Source organism: Toxotes jaculatrix, chromosome 2 (assembly GCF_017976425.1).
Source record: "Toxotes jaculatrix isolate fToxJac2 chromosome 2, fToxJac2.pri, whole genome shotgun sequence".
Classification (NCBI taxonomy): Eukaryota; Metazoa; Chordata; class Actinopteri; family Toxotidae; genus Toxotes; species Toxotes jaculatrix.
In genome coordinates this window covers 15,728,715-15,740,024 of record NC_054395.1, presented here as the reverse complement: position 1 = coordinate 15,740,024, position 11,310 = coordinate 15,728,715, and the positions used below count along the sequence as shown (strand labels likewise).

The 11,310-nt window shown below is 43.6% G+C and overlaps 1 protein-coding gene across 1 annotated transcript in view; it reads left to right on the top strand.

Moving 5' to 3' along the window:
- The first annotated feature begins 380 nt into the window (after positions 1–380).
- The window catches only part of rerea (arginine-glutamic acid dipeptide (RE) repeats a), a 121,882-nt gene continuing 110,952 nt past the window's right edge, over positions 381–11,310 (top strand). The window contains exon 1 of the mRNA XM_041048748.1: positions 381–529. The gene's annotated coding sequence lies outside the window, so the exon portion shown is untranslated. The remainder of the gene's footprint in view (positions 530–11,310) is intronic.

The window sequence follows — 11,310 nt, the reverse complement described above, 5'->3', positions numbered from 1 at the left end:
CATAAGGAATTCTTTTCTAATTCAGTTTTTTTTCTGGGCTCACTGACAGTCCAAATATAGTCTTGCAGTGTCACAGGTTTTTAAGGATGAAGATAGACCAAGTGTTGCTACAGAGCAGACACCCTGAGGACTCTCTTGGTGGATGTTCCCAGGTTTGACCAGTGGGTGACGATATTTTACCGGTTGAACTTTGAGAACCCCCCAACTGTTCTCACCCCAAGATGAAGAAGGATGCTGTCATGCTGAGTGCCTCTCACACACACTAGTCTGAGCATCCCGGCAGCGATTACTCCCTCTTTATTCTCAAGTCCATCATTTATGACAGCATTATATCAAACGTGGTCCGATCCGTTATAGCTACATAAGAAAAGATATACAGGTGGCATTGCAGCTGCTGTGCTACTCTCTGTAGTGGCGACACTTGGCTAACTAACGTTGGCTAATTGCCCCTTCTGCTGCTGCTGCTATTGTTTGTTGTTGCAGTCTCTCATCAAACAAATCACAGATGTTGTAGATCAAGCTCTTTAAGGTAAGTGTTGTGAGCTTCAACCATCCGTCTTCTTTGCTTTTGACGTTCATCAGCAAACGAGGGAGAATTGTCAAATATATGAGGGTATACTTTGTAAACGCTGGAATGTTAACGTACACTTTTGCTTGCTAGCTATTTGGCTAATTCGCCTATTAGCATCAGCTAGGTCGTTAGCTGATGGACTTTTTTCCCCCTTGCTGTTGCTGGTTACCATGGACTAACGTTAGCGGCTAGCGGCCAGTGACTAGCACTGATTGGGAATGCCAGCTAGGAGCAGTGTAATGTCTGGATACACACAGTTCGTTGACACCGGTTAGCGCAGAGCACATGCAGCACACACGGCATGACTTCATTTTATTAAACGCTTTGTGGTTTTAATGTGCACGTAACCTTGCAGTGCCTCATAGCAATCGGTTTCCCATTTTGAATCACCCAGTGTGGTGCCTCTGTTGCAGGGAGTAGCCTGAGCCTATTCAGCTATTGTCATTAGCTCGAGGAAACGTTAGCTGTCGAAGCTAACCTGCTGTCTTTGTGTGCTTGACTTGTGCTCAATTATTGTTATCTAGCTCATAGTTTGCGACTATTTACCAGTTTGAGCTGGGCTGTTTTTAAAGAAGGTGAACATTGGTTAAGGGCACACTCGTGTTGACTTTTGAAAACAAAGATGCAAGCCTTGTAAAACCCTCTCAAGAGAAATTTGTCAACAAACAGAACCAGCAGAATTGGCATTTACACTTTTCACCTCTGGCAGGCTGAGCAGTTCAAAACATTTGAGAACCAGTGAAGTAGTGACTGTTGAAGGTACTGTTATGGCAGTATTTGCTGGGTTTGTGCTTTTAGCAGTGAAGTGGCATTTTGGCATGAGCTTGGTCAAAGTTATCATTAATTGTAAGTTTGAAAATAGTAAACAAAAGAGGATTCACTGACTTTCTTTGGCCCCAAATCAAATGCATTAAAGAATGAGCTTCCAACGATGGTCCATGTCCATTTTTATATCTATAACTTAAAAAAGGCAAAGCCATTACAGGCTAGTGATTTATTTTTTATTCAGGGCTTATGAGTCATTCCTGACTTGTTCGTTTTCTTGTGCCTTACAGACTACATATGCCTGCACAGTTGTGGAATTCACCTTGACTTAAGAATATACACTATACTCAGTGAGCAGATGAGTGAGAAACATTTGTTTCCATAAATGCCAAGTTATTTACAGTCCACTGAAAGAATGTAAACACTGACAACAGAAAGCCTGTATTTCCTTACTCATAAAAGTGCGGCAATATTAAGTTGAGTGTAAGGAAATATTTGATAAATTGTTTTGTAAAACGGGGGTATGCTCAGCACCACATGATGTTTAATTTGTCTAAAAAGCACAACCTGGACAGGTTTTGGTACTTTGTTTGTCTTATCATTACCACCTGTACAAGCTTCCTGATGATGACGTGACAAAGTAGAGAGCAGTCATTGAACTGAAAAACAAAGTTCATATACGCATTATCCACGTCTGTAATGTCTGTTACACTCCAGGGTTTAGTAACAGAAGGTTAGGTAAGAACACACACACACACACACATATACTCACACACATATACTGCCATATGGTTAGCAATATTTTGTGTGGAATACTGTGGCATTGTTTTTGCCTCTTTAAACTGTGGGAAAAATACAAACTGTTAAACCACAACCTGTACAATCAGACTTTAGATTTCACTGGACATATCATGTATCAATTCGATGTGCTTCTGACTGAAACAGCACCTTGATAAAACTTTTGAGCTCCATACATCTTACATATAGCACATCTGATGTTTTAGTGGCTTTTATGTCTGCCAGCAGCTTTGTGGTTGCAATTCAGAATTTCTTTAATTGCCGCTTAGACTGTAAACTTGCTAGGTTAGGTTACAGAGGTCTGCCATTACAGGCTATATGTTGATTACTACTTTAGCACAGCTCTGACAGAAAAGCACCTTATTGTTTGGTTTATGGTTTTTGTAGAAGGAGAATTCTTTAGGTTTAGCCAAGAGGATAATTTAAAATAGCTTGAAACAGAACATTGTGGTGTTCATCTTTTTTCATTTGTTTCTTTCATGCTATTCTGAGTTCCTTTATGTGGCTTTTTTTGTATAAATGTGCAAAGTCCTTTTTAATCCACATTAACTGGTTAGTTCAGAGGAGGTCAGGATGTTTTATAGTGCTTCAATTTGAATCTCAAGAGCAGCAGTGGGTAAAATTACTTTGAGTCACATATCCAATGACACACCCCCATCTATCAAATGTTAATCTAGCTCAGTGGCTGTAGTAACAGCAGAGTAATGATAAGAGAAGTGTAATAACCCGGCTATTTTCCTTTAATGACTAATGTGTATTTGAGCAATGGCAGCTCCCTGTGAGTAATATGTGGCAAATGGAAGACTAGACAAAATCCCTTTTCACCATGCCCTGACACCTCTTTGTTGGAGGATTTGTCAATACACATGCTCAGGAATTCAATGTTTACATGCTGCGCTTGAATGGCATCTCGCTGTTTTTCACCTAGATGCCGTCACTACATTTTTTCTTTCACCATGAATTGTCATGAAAGATGATTCCCCATTATAGTGCCTGGGTCTAGTCCCAGAGCTACTTCTCATGCTGTATTCTAAGGCACTGTGTTGCCACAGTGTACGAGATGGTGCTTTACTCTGTCATCGGTGAGGTTAGCCTGTGTTTTTTAAAAAAGACACTTTACCTTCAGCAAGGCTATTGTTTTTCAAAGACAGGTGATTAGGCTGATTTATTGTTTTGTCTGAGACCGTTTTGCTCAGGGATTTCATATACAGTATGAAATTATGTTGGCAGGAGAGGTGGGTAAGCAGTTAAAGTCAGGTTTCCAGGACCTGCACAGGAAATGATGTGAAATCAGGTACGTTTAGACATCAGGTTTGTAATCAAGAAATCGTGTTGCCTTGTATTTATACTGTAGTGACCATGCTTAGTTGCTGCAAAGAGGAGGCAGAGGACAACAAGGCAGCAAGTGGATAAACTGATTTAGCTTTCTCCTTCACAGTGCTAGATATCAATTTCATTGCAAGATATCTGGGTGTTACATAGAAAATTAATGCTCTGAACAAAGGAGCAATGTTCGCTCAAAGACCTCTTGATGGGCCATTCAAGTGCTGTATATTCATTAAAAATAACAATCTGTCAGCACTTACTGACAGCACGCACAGTGAGCCAAGCCCTCTTTATTGTTCTCCAAAGATGTTTTTCAGTTCCTGTGCCAAGAGCTGGGTAATTGGCTGTAGCAAAGCCTTGCATGTGTTGTTTTAAGATATTGGACTGACACGCACAGGGCACACTGGCAGAAATGAGGCAAGCAACCCCCCCCCCCCCCCCCCCCCCCCCCCCCTCCTTCCTCTTCCTGGCTTATCCCAGCAAGGCAGAGGAGGCAAGATGCTGGATGTGTTTTGTGTTGTTCTGTGACAGCTTCCCTTCACCTCTCATAAGAGGAGATCCAAGCATGCTGCATCATATCTCATCTTTGTTTGATTCGGGCCTAGCTCCGCAGCTCCACAATTGTGCCAAGGAGATAGTATCGGCAAATGCTATCCGCGTTAACAATTGTGAGCTGTCTTGCTACATATTGCTGGTGGTATTTGATGTACTAGATGTGATCAAATCTGCTCTCTCTGTGATCTCAGCCATGGTGAAGCCAGTCTCACTTCATCCTGCATATGTCGTCAGTGTCTTGTTGGGCTGGCTTGGCATAGATTCACATCTTCACTAATCAGACACATTGCGTATTGTGTTGTTGCCAGCCTCTCGGCAGGTCCTCAGCAGGTACAGCAAAAAAGCAAAACAAAAAAAGTTCTTTCCATATTTTCCATATTTGCCTTCTTCAATTCTGTATGTGGGTTTGAGGCTATGAGACTGCAAAGTGTTGCAACTCACCACATTTCAGCGTCCTCTGTGATTTATGTACGTGAGAGATTGTACAATGGAGTGTGGAAACTGGAAATGGATGCTTGGCTAACATTTCTGAGAGTTGTGAAGCAACAACAAATACATTAAGTAGCTGTGATGATAGCAATTGCACGGCTGATTCCTATCCTTTTTTTTTTTTTATCATTTTTTATCACCTATATTTTTTCTGTAACCAGCATCTTTCACATTCTTAGATTGATCATGCATCTCATTAATTATTAGTTAAAACACACCTTAGTGTGGAGACAATTCGTGAAAGATTTTTTTCCAGTATTTGGGCATGATGGGCTAATAATAGCGCTTAGTCAGTTACAGTGCCAAAAAGCATGAATTGAAAGTGTTCAAAAATAACAGTCAGCCATTTGCCATCTCAGTAAAAGAGGAAAATGAAATGGTGTAGGATCAACTGGCTGGCCCCTGAGGAGAGGGAGAGAAAAGGGGGAGAGAGATGAGGAGGAGGAGTGCTTTGCTGCTGTGTGTGTCAGTGCTGATTAGGTAAGAGATTGCCTCATGTAATGACACGGCATGGCGCTAGTGGTGCAGAAACACAAACAATGCATGCCAGTGTTTTACTGCGCGCACCCCCTGCAGCTGCCTGCCTGAAGATGTTTATATAGACATATACAATCTCCCTAGAACATTTCAGCATCTTTAGATGGTGCCCTTTTTTTTTTTTCAACGACACACAAATTTACTTCATCCGGAAGCCAATAGCCCCTGTCTCCGTGCGCTCTTTTTCTTCTGTAGCACAGATGAAAGATGGAGGTGATTAAAGGAGAGGAGCACAATAGAGTCTGTGCAGTTTTCTTTCAGCACTCATTGTTGCTATTGACAGCAGTGTTTTTCAGCACAAATATATATTGTTAAATAGGCTGTGTAACCTGCCAATCCCTCTGCTCTGTTTGCTGAACCTTAAGCGTAAGTGAACATGTCATATTCTGCTCCTGCTTGTGCCAGTTAAGGTTTCCATCGATGTATTGGACCCATTATGCACAGCAATGGTGACTGAGTTTTCACTCATTAGCTTGGCTAATAATAGACCTGTTTCAGCCTAAGCTCCATAGTGTTGGGTCTTAGGGAAGTGTAAAGATCTACTGTGTTTCCTGACGCAGTGATTAAGGTATATAGTCAGTGTGTTATAATTATCAGGAAGCCACCTTGATTAGCAAGTCTAAATCAGTTGCAGTTGATTTAATTGATTGTTTTATAGAGAGATGTGTCAATAACAGATGTCTATTATCCAGACAAACATGTCTTTGTCATTAATGAAAGTGGCTGTAATGGCTTGTTATGTTGTGTTTTTTTTTCCCTGTACAATATTGGGTATGCAGGGCATTGATTTTTAACACTGTGGATGAGACAAATCATTCATACATCTTTTTACAATGTGCTGGTTGTGCTCTGTGGCCTCTGTGACTAATACCAGTATTGCACTGACGTTGTGACTCTGCACATGAGGCACAGTTTGTGTGCAGAGCCCAGACCTGTGACTGATGTTTTAATGGAGACGGCACGCAAGCCAGTGGCGAGCTCAGGGTTCATGCAGCCGTAAGGAAGTGACCCCAGTGACACTGTGGCTCTTTCCACTCTCCTGTTTGCGAGGTGCCTCCGGTAAACTGTGTCCTTGCTCGCCCTTGCAGGTTAGGCGCACCTATTGAGCCTGCTGAGCCTTCAGTTTAGGCGCTGGGACTTAGAGCTGGATCGACTAGGTTTAAGGATGGACATCTTGTCTCTGTACCCCTGTTCCAGCAGCCAGCACAGAGAAAATGAGTTCTGAGGATTGGGTTTAGATTTGCCACTGTAGCACTTCCACTCTGATACACTGTAGCTACCATCAGGGGAAGGCTGTCAGAGAGAGGGAGAGAGGGAGAGAGGGAGAGAGAGAGAGAGAGGGAGAGAGGGTGGGGGGGGGGGGGGGGGGGGGGGAGAGAGAAAACAGCGAAGCACAGCAGTGCTATCTAATAGATCAATTTGTAATAAATCTGTTGCCTCAAGCTGTTGTTGTTCGCTTCTACTCAGTAAAAGGTGTCTGCGTTTCTCAGGCAAGAAAATGCTTGTCAGGCCGGGCATACAGGGCTATCAGTGAATGAGACGCGTCTAAAGCACAGTAAATCATTTTCTCTGTGCTCACTTTACATAGGTCGAACACGTTGCTCTCTTATCAGCACATTCCATTGGTCAAAAAGGGAGGTTATAACCAATCGATAGGGCTCAGCGCTGAAATGAGGAAGTAACGCTCCCCTCACATTAAATTTCCCCATTATCCAATATGAGCCATTAATCACGATGAAGGAGCTATTGATTAGGCTATCAGCCAAGGCTGGTCAATTTATTTGCCAAGAGCCTTTCCACAATGTGAGGATCTGTTGAAGTAGCGCTGCTTTACGAAAACCGAGCGGCGAGAATTGAAATGGCCCCATTATTATGACAACAGTTTGATCTTTAAGGTAACAAAAGAGCGGGCCTCTATAAAGACCACATGGGACCTCTCCTGCTCCTCCTCCACTAGCAGCCATATGGACCGTACTAATTGTGTTTTACGCCAACCATTTTCACCGATCCATTGGGGACTTGTGGAAGTGCTGTAGCTATAATGTCACCAGCAGTGGGCTGGCTCATGAAAGAAACATTAGCAAGCGAGATGAGAAGACAGGAAGGCAATACACTGCAAGTCAACACAATTATTGATTTTATTCAAACGAAATCTGTGGTTCTCTGTTCTGAATCTGATGTTGGTTGCCTTTAAAGAATGATTTCTTTTATTTCCCAGTTGTAGCTGGTTGTCTGAGACCAGCATTCAGTTCAGTCTCATGCATGTAACTTGTCAACCCGTAAAATCTAATTCCAGGCATGATGCCAGTGTTTAAAGATATAGCTAATAAGAGGACTTATTCTTATAATCCTGTATATCTCCAAAGATGTTTTATCCTATTGATTCATGCAAGGATTTTTTTTTCAGGGAAATACTGTTTATTCTGATTCTGACTGACGCCGCGGTTAGCCAGCCGTAAATCGTCTTTCATCCGTTTTGTTTTGTGACAACACAAATTCTGAGGTTTGAATGTTGAATGTAAATGTGACATTCACAGCATTTGCTTTGCCCTTCAGGCCAGGGATTAGTCGTAAAGTGTTTGAAGTGCTAAGTGTGACTGAGGCAAATCAATGCATGTTTTAATGTGTTTATAATATACAATCATGAAAAGGGCACATCTATGGAAATTAGATCCTGTGAAGGAGGGGAGGGATATTGGAGTGGTGACGATGGAGAGAGGAGAAGAAAAAAAAGTGTCTGTGTGTATTTCATTGTGTCCCCGCTAACAGTTTTCTTGTAATTATTGAAACTGATGTTTGCTGCGGAGCTGTAAATCTGCACGATCTCCTGTTAATAAAGCGGCAGAGGCAGCCGAGCCGCTAGACTGGGAAATAAAAGGCAATCAAGCCTCCAACATCCTGTCCCTCGCCCCAAAATGAAGCAGCAGAAATCCTAATTAACTGAGAGGATGAGCAGCTCTTACTACAGTGCTTGGGCTAGTCGGCTCCAGAACTAGCTGCTATACTCTAATGAAGACGCTCTGCTAGCTGCCTTCAACCCCTCTCTCTCTCTTTCTCTCTCTTCCTCCCTTCCTTCCAGCCCTCTCTATCTGGCTCGGGCTTGCCTGAGGTATTTTCTCCCCCTCAGCTACCCTCCTTTTCTACCTCCTCCTCCTCATTCCATGTGTGTGAAGTTGTGCATGTGGCCGTTGCACTGATGGAGTGAGAGAAGCTTTGTTGCCTTGAGGTGTCTGGGAGTCCTGCACAGGAAATCGGTGAGCTACATGATGGCCTGTGTGATGGTTATTGCCGCTTATGTAAAGTGCTATGAGAGAGAGAGAGGGAGAGAGGGAGAGACAGCATTGATCTCTTTCCATTGATTTCATAGATCCTCTTTAAGATGACAATAAAGTTTTCTTTCTGTGTCATCTTCAAGTGCTCCTTTTCAAATCAGCGACGTGGCAAATTACTCCTGTCATCAGCTGCCCATGTACACAGAGCATTGTGTGATCATTTGTGGAGTTGAAAGTCAGGTTAAATCTTGCTTTGCACACTTGATATTTATTTGTGTGGGTGTCTGTGCAGCAACAGCGCCAGTCTTTGAACATGGCATTCAGTAATACATTGGTTGTGTATCTAAAAGCCGTATAGGCCTGCAAAATAATATATGCTCCGTGAAGCGAATGCTGTGCTATAAGTCGCATCTTTGTTGATGTGCAGGAGTCAGCGAGCGTCAGTCATGATTGATTTTTTTTTGGAAACACGAGCTCGCCTCAGCTCCCAGCCAGCTGCTTCTCACTATTTACCTGTAAACTTGTCCTATCTGCTTTTGCTTTGTCTGTGGATGGCCGCAGAACTCTTTCTCTGTCGCCACCCCCCCCCCTTTTGTTGTACCATGCAGCCCAGAAGCCTCCAGGGATGAACAGACAAATAGAAGACAGCGAGAGGTGAGGCTCGGTCCCCACATTCTCCCATCTATCTTCCTCCCTTGCGAGCACTCTGCCAGACAGGTTTCCGGGCACTCAAAAGCAGCAAATCGACTCACTGTAGGATTCACTGTCACTTAGCCGAGCTGGGGCATAGCAGCGCACTAGGAGGCCAAATCCTCCTCACCCCCCCCCCATCTCCTCCTCCTCTCCCCGTTTCACCGCCTTCTCATATGAGGAAAATGCTATTTGGCATGGCATCGCTGAGGCCTGCTTCTCTGTAAAGATGAGCTTATTCCAGTCTAACCCCCAAAAGCTCTTTCTCTGCCTCTTCAGTTATAAATTAAGACTTGATTAAGTGCTTGTCACATTTTAAACCATTCCAACCGGATGGGTCCAGCGAACAGTGTTCCATGTTGATTTTGCTCTGGTTAATTTTAACCAACGCGATTGGCAGGCGAGATTGTGCGGCGCTATCGCATGAATCTCTCATCAAGGTTGGGGATGTTTTTGTTTGTGCACAGATTTCATGATTGTGATTGAGCGCGTGGAGAACGCTGTCAGACTTTTCAGTCTCTTCTTTTATTCTTGGCACAAAGCAAACGATCCGCTCGGCACAAAGCCAGCACTCGCTCACAAACACCGAATGTAGTAAGCAGAAGAAGGTGGTGCCTGGCTTCACATCACACTCGTGCACATGCACAAGTGCATAGACAACATGCGCTCGGTGTAATGAAAGCCAAAAAATTCTCCTGACAGCGGGAGTTTAAATTTCACTCCTCAGTGCGACAGCTCTGTCACAGGGAAGAGATTCACCACCACCTCTGGCAGCCCTCAGAGACCCTTCTTTGGAGAACCAGCAGTCCTCCCTGTCTTCTCCCTGTTTCCCTCTGTATTTAGCACTCAGTCTTTTCCTCTAATCAACGACAGGCTTGTGTAAATCTCTACATAAAACAATGCACAATGCTGCTTTATTTCTTTTTTTTCTCTTTCCCTCTGCCTGACTCTTCCCCAGAGTTTTTTGTCTTGCCTGTGCAGCTGCTGCTGTGAAGAGGATGACAACAGGCAGAGAAAACTAAAAGGACACGTCGTCTTTACCCCCAACCCACACTCGTTCTTCTCTTCCTTCTCTATCACTCTACCTTCCTAATGTAGCTGCTTACATTACACAGGGCTTGTCCACCTTGTATTTGCTGCCGCGGAGAGATAAAGACGATGAAAGTGAGAAATATGTGTGACATTCTCTGGGAATTTTAGTTTGGGATTGTGGGTGTACACGTGGGTGTATGGGGGGAGGATGGAGGTCGCATGAGAGGATTTTTTTTTTTTTTTTAGATTTGTGTACATTTTGTTTGTGAGCAGACAGAGAATAAGGGAGCTCACGGGGCGCAGAAATCGACTGCCGTGTTTTAATTGTTTGTGTCACGTGAAATGAGAAACAATAATGTGTGACTAGTGGGCCCAGGAGATTACAATCTGGTCGGCCGCTTAAAGGAGCGTCAGAGAGATGCATTACCACATCTCTGTCTCCCTCTCTGCCCCTCTGAGCCATAAACCACTCACGAGCATTTAGCCAGCAGTGATTTCTCCTCTGTTCACCTCCTCGCCCTGTGCGTGATCCTGTGGAGCCATTGGTGGAAAACCTCCCAGGCTTCTTGAAAGAATCCTCTAATGTGTGTGTGTGTGTGTGTGTGTCTGTGTCTCCACTTGCAGCTCTGGTTCTCGGCAAATCTCTGCAGCACCACCTGATTTGACTTGGTAATGGGGCATTGATGAGTCTTGGGGGAAATCGGCAAAGAAGCACAAAACTGTACAGCAAAAACCCACTACTGTGAGGCGGCAGTAATGACAACACATCAGGCTTCTCAATAGCAATTGACAAAAGAGGGAAAAAAGACAGAGTGAATTAAAAATGGAGGACTGTAGAGATATAGCTGTCAACTGTTGATGCCTTACAGCCTCCTGGTTTTCCTACTTGGGGGGGGGGGGCTAAGAGGTTGAGATAGGCTTCAGTACCCATGCTTCAACTCGGCTTGTAATTTTTTTTTTTTTTTTACTCCACTGTACTGAGAAAGCAAGGTCTTTCCCCAGGACAGCAGATTATTTACATCTTCAGCAAAGCTCATTGCTCACAGAATATTGAGTTCAGTGTGGAGGACATAAAAGGTAGCCAAGCCAGGAGTAGTAGGAGAGATAAAAGCAGGATCGCTTAAGCACTCTGTGTTATTTGGAGCACATTTCTACTGCTGTTGATGTAGCCACTACCCTAATAATTCATCTTGCCTAGTTTTTATCACTCGGTACACACACACACACACACACACACACAGTTACTGCTCACAAACACAAATTCCCCACGCCAGC